Raw genomic sequence first — 11,057 nt, 5'->3', positions numbered from 1 at the left:
GCTTTGGGGGAACAAGCTTGAGTCTGTTAGCCAGGGCTTTTGAAATGATTTTAAAACACACATTGGAAAGAGAGATAGGCCTGAAATCGGAGACATGGGAAGGATTCTCTTTTTTCAGAATTAAAGCAATGAAAGTCCTCCCCCAAGAAGAAGGGAGAGAAGAATTATTGAAAAAAGTAAGAATGGCATTAAAAACATGATCTCCAATTTCATGCCAAAAAAACAGGTAAACTTCAGCATTAAAACCATTTGGGCCAGGACTCCTACCAGTTTGGAGATCCATAACCACTCGATAAACTTCCTCTTTAGAGATTTCCCATATGAGCATCTCACCGTCAGAGTCCGATAGAGAAGGAAGATCATTCGCCAAAGCAGAAAAAACAATATGAAGCGAGTCAGAATTAGTAGCATTCCAGAGAATAGAATAAAAATTCAAAAAGGCTCTTTGAATACTAACCTAATAATTACAAAGCACACCATCCGAATCATAAATTTGGGAAATAAAAGATTGATGCTTTCGGATGTGAGCCGAATTATGAAAAAAACTGGTATTTCAATCACCATTGCAAACCTAAATGAAGTAAGACCGATGAGCCCATTTAACAGCATTCTGACGTTGAAGAGCACCCAATTTTCCATAAAGATGGGTAAGAAGAGAATGATTAATGGGAGATAATTGTCAGAGTTCTCAAGAGCAAAAATGGCTTGTTCAGTATCAAGAATGGCCCAATCAATCTGATTCAAACCTGAAGCTTTCCAAGCTTTGATATTCGACCTGACTCTAGAGAGGTAGTGAGAAAGAGCATGAAGAGCATTACCATGAGCAATAAAGTCAAGAGCATTTTTCACCGCATTATGACAACCAATATACTCAAGCCAATAGTTATCAAAACGAAAGTAACTAAAATTAGCATGAGACTATCGATACGGACTACGAGGGGGTTTTACTTATGGATTGCATGCTTTTACATTCGATTTCATTATTGATTGTATCTTGCTCTATGGCGAGCTAAACCCCTAGTGGGTGCTTGGACATGCAAACCATATGATGATTTTGTTTCATTGATCTTTCATTATGTTTCTTTAATTGATGTTTTTAATTGAGTTCCAACCTTGAATGTTAGTTGAATTGATTTTCTCTTAGAGTGATACTAGGGTTGAGAATCTATCTTGGTAATCCTTGTGGATGAGTGACACACCATGAGGGTTAGACAAAGCTAGGTTGGAGAGGGTCGAGAGGGTGAGTCAAGAGGTAGCGGAATGTCCCCTTTTTCTTCCGATGTGATTTATCCTATCTCCACATTTCAAGAGTTCTTTGTAGTCACAATAGAGTGAAGTGCTAAGAGATAAACTCTATTGGGGCTTAGTTGCGCGAGCAACAGAGTGAAGTGTTGAAGTAATCCTTAGTACTGGTGCTTAATTGTGGCTATAACTCATTTGCCTGGACCAAAGAGTTAGATCTATAGTAGGGAATAGAGTTTGTCACTTGGACTCCCCAAATCTTCATGCAACCCAACATAGTGTGAGGCGTTGAGAGTATCCCTTTCCGCCGGGGCATAGTGTGAGGGTTAGTCACTGTTGACCTTAGGTTTGGGACCGTGTGTCTTAGGATTTCCACGACTCATTAGACATCAGTTAGTAGACATAATGATTGGTCTTGCACTTGAAACAATAGTCCTTGGGTGAGCAATGTCTGAATGCCCCATTTTCTATCAATTGCCTCTACTATTATTATATTGCGTCTCTTTCTTCTTTACTTAATTTCTATTTGTATTGATATTGTTCACACCACTTTTAAATCATCTTCACTATAGTTAAATAGCAATACTTGTGTTTCTGAGCACTACTCCTTGTGGATACGACTACCCACTTACTAGGGTACTTTATTATTTTCACAACCCGTGCACTTACGGTACGCACTCCCAAAGGGTGGGTCAAAGTTTTTTTGGCGCTGTTGCCAGGGAATAGACGTTTTAGAAGAATTTTGCACTTTGCTATTTTAGCTATTCATCACTTATTCTATTTCACACTTTCTTATTCTTTCATCAATCTGATTTGTTTTCTTTTCTTTGGTTGCAGCTCTAGGTTATGACCCGAGGAAACCCTTCGACTTTTGTTGAAGGTGATCCTGATATTGGAAAGAAAATTCATAGAAAGGGAAAGATACATGTGCAAGAATAGTCAAATCAAGCTAAGATAGAAGGTGAAGGGTTTGATAATATGGCAGAATAGAATGAGCAACAGAGGACACTATCAAATTATGCAAGACCTGCAGTTCTTGGTACGCAGTCTAGTATTGTGCGGCCACCGATTACAGCTTAGAGTTTAAAGCTCAAGGCAAGCTTCATCCAGATGTTGCGGTAGTCATCACAGTTTAATGGTTTACCCGATGAGGATCCTGACAATCACATTGAGAATTTCTTGGAAGTGTACGACATGCTCAAGATTAATGGAGTAACGGATGATGCTATTAAGTTGAGGACCATCCCATTTTCCTTGAAAGGGAGAGGAAAGCAATGGCTACATTCATTACCTAGAGCATCGATTACTACATGGGAGGAGATGGTAGAAGCTTTTCTTGGCCGATATTTCTCTCCCAGAAAATCTGCGAAGCTTAGGAATGAAATATCCTCTTTTGGGCAAATGGAATTGGAGTCTCTTTTTGAGACATGGGATAGGTTCAAGGAGCTCCTACCGAAATGTCCTCAACATGGGTTTCCCCGAAAGGATGATTATTCAGACTTTCTATAGTTGGTTGAACCCAAGCACAAAGAAGTTACTTGATGCTCAAGAAGGAGGTACCTTAGAAAGCAAGACCCCTGAAGACGCTTGACATCTCATTGAAAAAATGGCTATGAAAAGTTATCAGTGGAACACACAAGACAAAAAGAAGGTAGCCGGACTTCATGAGATCGATGCAACCACATCATTGGTGGCCCAGGTTGAGTCATTGAGCAAGAGTTAGACACCATAAGTTCTCCTAGAGTGGTGGCTGTGATGAGTTGCACTAGGTGTGGGGGAGGACATGCACCATCTAATTGCCCTATTTCAATTGGTTGAACGGGTTGATTTTGTAGGTAATGCAATGAGAGGTCAAGGAAATCCGTATAGCAATACCTACAATTCGGTGTAGAGGAGGCACCCAAACCTTTCGTGGAGTAATCAAGGGCAACAGAAGACTATGGCACCACTTGGTTTCCAACCACAACAATAAGCCCCGAACATGGAGAATAGAGTTTCAGGGTTCGAAAACCGGGTGCCCGACTTAGAGAAGGCTTTAACCAAGTTCATTTGATCATCTGATACAAGATTTCAATCGGTTAAAGCCACACTTCACAACCACACCACGTCATTGCACAACTTAGAGAATCAAGTGTGCCAAATTGCGAAGTCACTCTCGGAAAGACCTCAAGGGAGTTTGCCTAGCAACACAGAGACAAACCCAAGGGAACATGTAAAGGTTATCACTTTGAGAAGTGGTCGTGAAGTTGAGAGTAGACTCCCTAGTGAAAAGACCAATGTTGAGTCACCTGAGGTCGTGGAGGTTGAGAAGAGAGCCAAAGAGAAGGAGGTGGCATCCCCACCTTACAAGCCATGAATCCCTTACCCTTCAAGATTGAAGAACGATAAAAATGATGAGCAGTACAAAAAGTTCTTGGATCTATTCAAGCAGTTGCACATCAACATCCTATTTGTAGAAGCGTTGTCTCAAATACCTCGCTATGTAATGTTTCTCAAGGATCTCTTGACCAATAAGAGGAAGTTGGAGGAGAGTGCATCTGTGATCTTAGATACATCTTGTTCGGCGGTGTTGTAAAAGAATATGAAGAACAAGAAGAAGGACCCCGAAAACTTTATCATTCCATGTAACATTGGTAATTTGGGTGAAGAGAATGCTTTGGAGAGCCTAGACCCACTCGGATGACACTTTAATTGGCCGATCAAACGGTTAGAAATCTGATGGTCATCATTAAAGATGTAGTTGTGAAAGTTGACAAGTACATATTACATGTGGACTTTGTGGTGTTGGTTGTTGATGAGGATGCTGAGGTTCTATTGATACTTGGGAGACCGTTCTTGTGCACTTCCAAGGCTCTTATTGACATAGACGGTGGGGAGTTGACATTAAGAGTTGGTGATGACAAGTTGACATATCGCCTCACCGAAGCCATGTGAATTCTCTTGATTTTGATGATACATTGTATTTTCTCGACACTACTGATGAGCTAATTAATGAATACATGGAGGAAATGATGTGTCCGGACCCATTTGAGGGCTTGCTAGATCAAGAGGTGGAGAATGAAGAAGTTTTGACACTTGGTCTAGAGGACAAGTTGCAACCTACTCCAGGGGTCATGAAGAGGATAGTCCAAAAGATGAAAAGAGCAAGGGACGTCACAAGAAGCTTCCTAAGGCTAATGGGGATGTGCAATCACGGAGTAAGGGTGATGAACCCTTTTGTGGTAACAAGCTCGACAACTCTTCCTCTACCTTGAAGCAATTATGTTCATCGTGTTTTCAAGTTGTAGGTAAGAGGGAAACCTTCATCTATAAGCCCCCGTGAGGTAAGAAGTGGTACATCAAGCTTAGTGACGTTAAACAAGTACTTCTCAGGAGGTAACCCAAGTCTTTATTGTTTTTCTAGGGTTAGTTTAGTATTTGCATGAATAAGAGCATATGTGTTGTTGTCTTGATCTTTTACATGCTATTGCTGTGCTTTTTTTTTCTTGGATTATTTGTGTTTTAGTGTGCTTAATTTTGATTGGCGAAGTTTCTTTATCGTTTGAGCGTGTTTTACATGCTTCTCAAGTTAGTTCTTCACAGTATTCGCAGGCTCTGTGTGTGCATAAGTGTGCATAAAATTTTCTGCAGAGTCTATAATTTTTTCTAAGTAATCCAAAGACGACACACGGCCGTGTGGAATTTCCACATGGTCATGTGGTTCCGTTCAGAGATCATCTCGAGAGGACACAGGGGTATGTGAATGCCCCTGTGAATGACCTTATGATTGTCACACGCCCATGTAGAATTAACACACGGGCATATAGATCCCTGCAAAGTTCTCAGACTATATCCCGAGAAGATTCAGGGTCGTGTGAATGCCCCTGTGGATGAACCTGTGAACAACACACAGGGACTTCTCCTCCATCCCGAGAGCATACAGGGACATGTGAGTGCCCTTGTGAGTACCCCTATGAGAATCCACACGCCCGTGTGGAATTTTCACAGGGGCGTGTGAAACACTTAGTCGATTTATCAGGAGGACAGAGAGGCCATAGGGACATGTGGGTGCCCCTGTGGATCGGGCAGCACGAGCATGGGGAATTTCCACACGCCCGTGTGGATGCGTTTAGAGTCAGTTAGAGGCTATCCCTAGAGCACACAGGGGTGTGTGTCTGCCCTTGTGAGTTCTCCTGTGGAGACACACAGGCGTGGGTAATTTTCACATGCCCGTGTGGATGTACGGAACTCAAAACGCTGCGATTTTTCTTTATAAACTACTTATGTCTTTTCATTTTTGCACATCTCCACACTTAGAGAATGCCTTCTTTTGCTCTCCTAACCTTGTTGCCATCTATTTGAGGGGATTATCGGGTGTTTTTCAACCGTTGTCAAGGTTTTCTTTTCCCCTTTCATCGATAAGCCCTCTTTTCCTCTATTCTTCGGCAAATCTTCATTTCTTTTGATTGTTCTACTGATTGTGAATATATTTCATGTTTAAATAAGTGGTGGATGCTTTTAGAAAGAATTTTGAATTTTTATGTATTTTCGGGATTTTGCATCTTGGCCGTGCTATTTTCACGCCTCGTAAATCCACATAAGCGTGTGGAATTTCCACACGACCGTGTGGATTTCTGTAGTATTGATTTGTAATTTTGTTTGATCAATTTCTTTTTCAATTCTTGTAGATATGGCAACCATGACCAAGAAAGTGGCCGGTAAGCATCCACTCGAGTCCTCTCCCAAGCCGGAACAGTTAAAATTTGCGATCCCCGAACACCAAGTTCGGTTCGAGCATTGATCGAAGCTCAAGTTCGGTCAGTCACGTTTTTCGCGGACTTGAGTGCACTCAGAGAGGTCAAGTGAGGAGATGAGGTGGTTCAGGAGGTTAATGAGCTCCTCTCAATCAAAAGCTAGCACAGATTATTGTCGATTCGAGAGTCAGCTATCCATATACTCACATTGGAGGTGCTTGCATCTTTTGAGTTTGACCGATCATATACCAGTTTCGATAGCATTGATGCTTTACAGTTCAGAGCATTTAGACAGTACTACAGTATGAGTGTCACACAGTTTTTTATCAGACTTGGATTATATGATGAGGGCTTTACTGACACTGAGGAGTACAATCTATAGACGACCGATTAGTATAGTAGCCTGACTCCTCAAAGAGCGTACAGGACATTATGTGGCCAGGGTCAGTACGAGCCGGGGGTCTCCAACCCGACTAGCGTACCGATATCTCTACCATTCTCAACAGGTTAGTGAATGGGTGTGGTGACAGTACGGGAGTTTTGAGCCGTCAGGAGCTGTTATACTTGTATTAGATGGTGCAGAGTGATCTGATCCACCTTGGGCACATTTTAGTAGAGTACTTAAGATATCAAGGGCAGTATGCCAGGGTGGGAGTGATCTTCTCAGGCCCATACATCACCAGACTGATTATGGGGTTGGGTTCTTCTAGACACCATTCGAGGGCTGAGAAGATTATTATACCATCTCCCCTCGGTCTCGAGATGATGCAACTTATGGGCATGATCCGGAGGTACAGAGATGACATCTATGTGATGATCATGCCCCCACCTAAGATAGCTGAGGCTGAGGGTGATGCAGCATAGTGGTCTTAGCCAGCGCCGGAGCCCAGCAGTGCAGATGAAGACTGAGGTACCACCTACAGCGCAAGAGCCACCTTCAGTGCGTATGTTTTCTCCCTCTTGAGCCTATGATCGATTTGAGAGGCTCAAGAGTGCTATAGGGGTGCTACGAGCAGAAATAGCTAAGGTTCACGCTACACAGGCTGCACACCATACAGAGGTGATGGCACGCCTTGACATTCTATAGTAGTTATTAGAGCGAGATGCGACCTCGCCTTTTGTGATGAGACCCAAAGCTCCTCAGACTCCTCCAGCATCACCAATGCCAATAGCACTAGCATCTTCATCAGCAACAATAGCAGATCTACTTGCAGAGCCTGACACTGAAGCTTGAGGTGTCATTACTTGACTTGTTTTTACGTTTTTCATATTTTATTTCTGCATTTTATTTCGGACTTGTACTACTCAAAAAGGATCTTCCTTCTAAGTTTATCTTTTATTTTTAGTTGCTTCGAGTTGTATTTCATTTTCATATTTTTATAGACTTGAGTTTATTTTGTTTTTGTTGAGATTCACTGAACCCCCTTGTGTATAAGTGCAGATGATCTTGTCAGTTTGGAATTTGAGGAATAGTCATTGTCACGGTCAATGTGACATTCACATGGCGTGTGCTTCACTATCCATTGGAACTCAACTCTCAATGAAATATAACTCCAAACGTACCATTAGGAGTTCAGGGTAGTATTGTTTCAATTGCCAATTTCCACATATGTGTTTTGATTGCTTTATATTTTATTGTGCTTGCATGTGTGCATTGAGGCCAATGTTTATCTTAAATGTGGGGGGGGGAGTTCACATTACACATGATCTATACTTATGCTTTCATTGTTCATGCTCATGTAGCCAATGGCGGTTTACCTTAGTTGCAATGTTTGTATTCTTAAGTTTAGGAAAATTTTTAACATTCAATGTTCTCATGCTCTAGTTTTATTTGAATTTTTAGGAATTTTTTCCCGATTAACACTTGTCGCACTACTCACTCATTAAACCTTGTGGAAACTCGAGTTCAAGGTTTAAGGGGCTAAATTAGTATGTTTCTTGTTCTAATTTCATTGAAAAAAATGGAAATGAAGGAAAAAAGAAAAGAAAAAAAGTTTTGTTTGTGCATTGGAGGTAGAAAGAGCTACCACCTATGAAGTATGAAGCTAATCTCATAAGTCGGATACTAGTTATGACCTAATGAGATAAAGAGCTATCTCATGGGATGAGTGAAAGCTACCACCCCGGTAGAAAGAGCTACCACCTCAAAAGTGTGAAAACCACCTTAGCGGCCACTTAAAAAAATGGCTACCTTAGAGGATGTGTGAAGCAACTACCTTTTCTTTCCATTTTGTAAATAAATAAATCTCTCTTACTTAGATCTTTGAGGAGTATATGTTGGGTTGACTTGAGTGAGTTTACACACACTTACACGATATCAGGTCGTTGTCATTTTTTATTCATGTTTTTAGCTAGAGCATTGATCTTTCTTATTCGGTGTTGAAATTTTTCCTTACTTGTAGAATGCTTGCATGCTTTTGGTGAATCTAAGGCCAAGCACTTCCAATTTTCCTTCTTATATGCTTTAATGTTTTATTTTTGATTGAGGACAAGCAACAACTTAATTGTGGGGGAGTTTGATAAGTGCTTGTGTATAAGTAATACGAAGTATTCTTTTCTTATATTGAGCATTACTTTTCTCAAATTTTATCACTTATTCTTGTGTATATGTGTTCATTTTTGCATTTAGGGTTGTGGAGATAATTGTGGAAGAAAGGAACCAAAAGTAGATCATTGATCCAATTTTTGATGAAGTTCTTGGAATGAACAAATGTGAAGACACAAGTTGTGCTAAAAAACATTTAAGTGTGTACCAACCCCCATTGTGTTTAAGAAAATATAAAATTGGAGTGACACAAAGGCAATCATACTCATGTGTTCCGACTTGTGCAATACTAGCAAGATCTTCGTCAATGTGATTTCATTGAAAGACGCAATGCGATCTACCGTATGGATATGTGCCCATTCATGTGGCCTCGATGAAAAGTGTGAATTCGGGAGTATTTTGGCAAAGTAATGTAACAGTTTGTTGTAGTAAATCACCGTAGCAAAAGTACTATAGTAGTTACTATTCACAGCTCACAGGAAATTGACTTCTGGAAATTCCACATGCCCGTGTGGATGCCTGATTCCAGCCCCTATAAAAGCCGTGATTTCAAACGTTTTAAGAGATCTTTTTCTCATCTTTTGCCCATCTTTGGATGCGCTTGAGGATAGGGTTTGGAGAGGCTTTGGCTAAGTCTTTGGAGTGGTTCTACGGCCTTCGACACTGCGTTCCTTCAGAAAATAGTTATTGGGAGAGCTTTTGTCTGCATCGATTCGGCGAAGTGAGGCCAAGGCTTGATGAGGGAACCCTTGGAGAAGACAAGGCAACTCCACAAGACCATCGATACAGACTATGAGGGGGTTTTACTTATGGATTGCATGCCTTTACATTCGATTTCATTATTGATTATATCTTGCTCTATGTAGAGCTAAACCCCTAGTGGGTGCTTGGACTTGTAAACCCTAAGATGATTTTGTTTCATTGATCTTTCATTATGTTTCTTTAATTGATGTTTTTAATTGAGTTACAATCTTGAATGCTTGTTGAAATGATTTTCCCTAAGAGGGACACTAGGGTTGAGAATCTATCTTGGTAATCCTTGTGGATGAGTGACACACCATGATTGGTAGACAAAGCTAGGTTGGAGAAGGTCGAGAGGTAGTGGAATGTCCTCTTTCCCTTCTGATGTGATTTATCCTACCTCCACATTCGAAAAGTTCTTTATGGTCACAATAGAGTGAAGTGCTAAGAGACAAACTGCAATGGTGCTTAGTTGCATGAGCAACAAAGTGAAGTGTTGAAGTAATCCTTAGTAGTGGGGCTTAATTGTGACTAGTTCACCTAGACCAAAGGGTTAGATCTATATTAAGAAATAGGGTTTATCACTTTGAATCCCCAAATCTTCATGCAACCCCACACAGTGTGAAGCGTGGAGAGTATCCCTTTCCGCCGGGGCATAGTGTGAGGGTTACTCACGGTTGACCTTAGGTTTGGGACTGTGTGTCTTAGGATTTCCACGACTCATTAGACATCAATTAGGAGACATAATGATTGGTCTTGCACTTGAAATAATAGTCCTAAAATGAGCAATGTCCGGGTGCCCCATTTTCTATCGATTGCCTCTCCTATTACTCTATTACGTCTCTTTCTTCTTTACTTTATTTCTATATGTATTGATATTGTTCACACCACTCTTAAATTATCTTCACTATAGTTAAATAGCAATACTTGTGTTTCTGAGCACTATTCCCTGTAGATATAACTACCCACTCACCAAGGTACTTTATTACTTTGACAACCCGTGCACTTGCGGTACGCACTCGCAAGGGGTGTGTCAATTAGACCTGTGCTAATGTCTCAAAGCATGTAATGTTTCAAATTCATAGACCACTAAAATTTGACTGAAAATATAATCCATACTAAATGTCCTTTTTCCAAAATACGCAATGAATTTGAATCATTCAAGACCAAGCATGCCATTCGGTCACAAGCATGAAAAGTATAGTTTTATGTAATTTTAAGACAAGTAAATTACGATTTGAGTCGCAATTGAAGAAATGAGTCATCCAAGTAAAGAGATGAAAATAGAACTCAGGCATTAATTTAATGAACACAAAAAAGACAAAAATAAACATAGAGAGACGATGAGCATATAGAGGAAATTTTAAGAGAAGTGTTCCATCCAATAAAAAAAAGTCTCACCCCTCCCATCTTTCATTCATACTTAAAAACATACATTATTAGTTGTACAACAATATACGCACACAGGTATACTACTTTATAAAATAGTTCAGTACTACTACAATCATATACGAACTTCAGCCACGCTAACTTAATTACAACACTAACAAAATACTCAGCTAGCTTGACTTAGTTAATTGTTTCACCATGTTGTTAACATATTCAAGAGTGTCTTCTGAAAGTCTCCATGCACCATAACTTAATCCTTCATGTGTGCAGCCAAACTTTTCAATCACCACTCAACATCCTCCCCTTGTTTGAAAATCACACACACCCAGCTACGATCTAATATAAATATGCTGCAGAACTAGTAATGGCTTGGTGAGGATGTTTGCAAGCACCTTTTCTTATTTGCA

General features: G+C 40.5%; 1 non-coding gene across 1 annotated transcript; it reads right to left on the bottom strand.

Moving 5' to 3' along the window:
• Nucleotides 1-2,610: 2,610 nt before the first annotated feature.
• Nucleotides 2,611-2,717, bottom strand: LOC120264183. Its single transcript, XR_005537354.1, has one exon. It is a non-coding gene; the product is annotated as a small nucleolar RNA R71 (small nucleolar RNA).
• Nucleotides 2,718-11,057: the final 8,340 nt, after the last annotated feature.

The sequence above is a fragment of the Dioscorea cayenensis genome, chromosome 6 (assembly GCF_009730915.1).
Source record: "Dioscorea cayenensis subsp. rotundata cultivar TDr96_F1 chromosome 6, TDr96_F1_v2_PseudoChromosome.rev07_lg8_w22 25.fasta, whole genome shotgun sequence".
NCBI classification, from domain to species: Eukaryota; Viridiplantae; Streptophyta; class Magnoliopsida; order Dioscoreales; family Dioscoreaceae; genus Dioscorea; species Dioscorea cayenensis.
This window is presented reverse-complemented; position numbering and strand designations above follow the sequence as displayed.